The 1,327-nt window shown below is 49.6% G+C and overlaps 1 pseudogene; it reads left to right on the top strand.

The window, feature by feature from the left end:
- Nucleotides 1-219: 219 nt before the first annotated feature.
- Nucleotides 220-961, top strand: LOC113613132 (THO complex subunit 7 homolog pseudogene; annotated as a pseudogene).
- The last annotated feature ends 366 nt before the right edge of the window (nucleotides 962-1,327 follow it).

The following is a 1,327-nucleotide window of genomic DNA, read 5'->3' as shown; positions in this document are numbered from 1 at the left end:
GCGGCGGCGGCGGCGGCGGCGGCGGCGGCGGCGGCGGCGCGGCGCGACGCGACGCGGCTCAGGCGACGGAGCGGGCGGCCGCGTGCGCCGCCGCGTGCGCCTCCGCCTCCTCCGCCATTGCTGTTTACCCAGCTGCATTGTGGGAGTTTGACCTCCACCACCGCCAACCGCCGCCTCCGCTTGCGCCGTCGCCGCCTCCGCTTGCGCCGTCGTCGCCGCCGCTCACGCCGTCGCCGCCGCCGCTCACGCCATGACCGACGACGAAGTCATACGGAAGCGTCTCCTAATCGACGGAGAGGGTGCTGGAGATGATGAGAGAATTAATCTGCTAGTGAAAAGTTTCATTAAATGGTGCTACTCTGGAGCCCAGGAAGAGGGGTACAGCCAGTACCAACAAATGCTGAGCACACTGTCCCAATGTGAACTTTCAATGGGCAAAACTTTGCTGGTATATAATATGAATCTCAAAGAAGTGGAAAATTATGAAAAAACTTACAAAGAAATAGAAGGTAACATTGCTGGAGCACATGAAAAAATTGCTGAGTTCAAAAAGCAAATTCTTCAAGCAAAACAAATACGAAAAAATCGCCAAGAATATGATGCATTGGCAAAAGCGATCCAGCGTCATCCAGACAGGCATGAGACATTAAAGGAAATAGAGGCTCTGGGAAAAGAATTAGAGCATCTTTCACGTGTTAAACAAAGTGTTGAAGATAAGCTAGAATTGAGAAGAAAACAGTTTCACGTTCTTTTTACTACCATCCACGAACTTCAGCAAGCACTGGAAAATGATGAAAAGCTCTCAGAGGTAGAAGCAGCGCAAGAAACAAGCATGGGAACTGATCCTAAACCATAGACCAACTCATCACTCACCATTCCCAAGAATATTGAAGTAGCAACATGATCTTAGTGTGTTCAGAATTTGTTGTGTTCTTGAGACAATTAAAGTTTTGGCAGTGAACTACGTTGCTGTTAAATTTTAATTCACAGTTCATTCATATTGCTTCACACAAAGGGAGATGACTTCATTATATGTTTGTTTTTATTGAAATGCCTTTTTTTTTTTTTTTTGCAGTGCGCGGGCCTCTCACTGTTGTGGCCTCTCCCGTTGCGGAGCTCCGGACACGCAGGCTCAGCGGCCATGGCTCACGGGCCCAGCCGCTCCGTGGCATGTGGGATCTTCCCGGACCAGGGCAGGAACCCATGTCCCCTTCATCGGCAGGCGGACTCTCAACCACTGCTCCACCAGGGAAGCCCTGAAATGCCTTTTTTATACTTAAAAGATAGGAAGCAACATCCAAAAATGTTTAATGAAGTATTTTCAAGC

The sequence above is a fragment of the Aethalodelphis obliquidens genome, unplaced genomic scaffold (genome assembly GCF_003676395.1).
Source record: "Aethalodelphis obliquidens isolate GAN/ISIS:26980383/991018 unplaced genomic scaffold, ASM367639v1 scaffold85, whole genome shotgun sequence".
In the NCBI taxonomy this organism is placed as follows: Eukaryota; Metazoa; Chordata; class Mammalia; order Artiodactyla; family Delphinidae; genus Aethalodelphis; species Aethalodelphis obliquidens.
The sequence above is the reverse complement of the archived record's forward strand: the minus strand, read 5'-3'. Positions and strand labels throughout refer to the sequence as shown.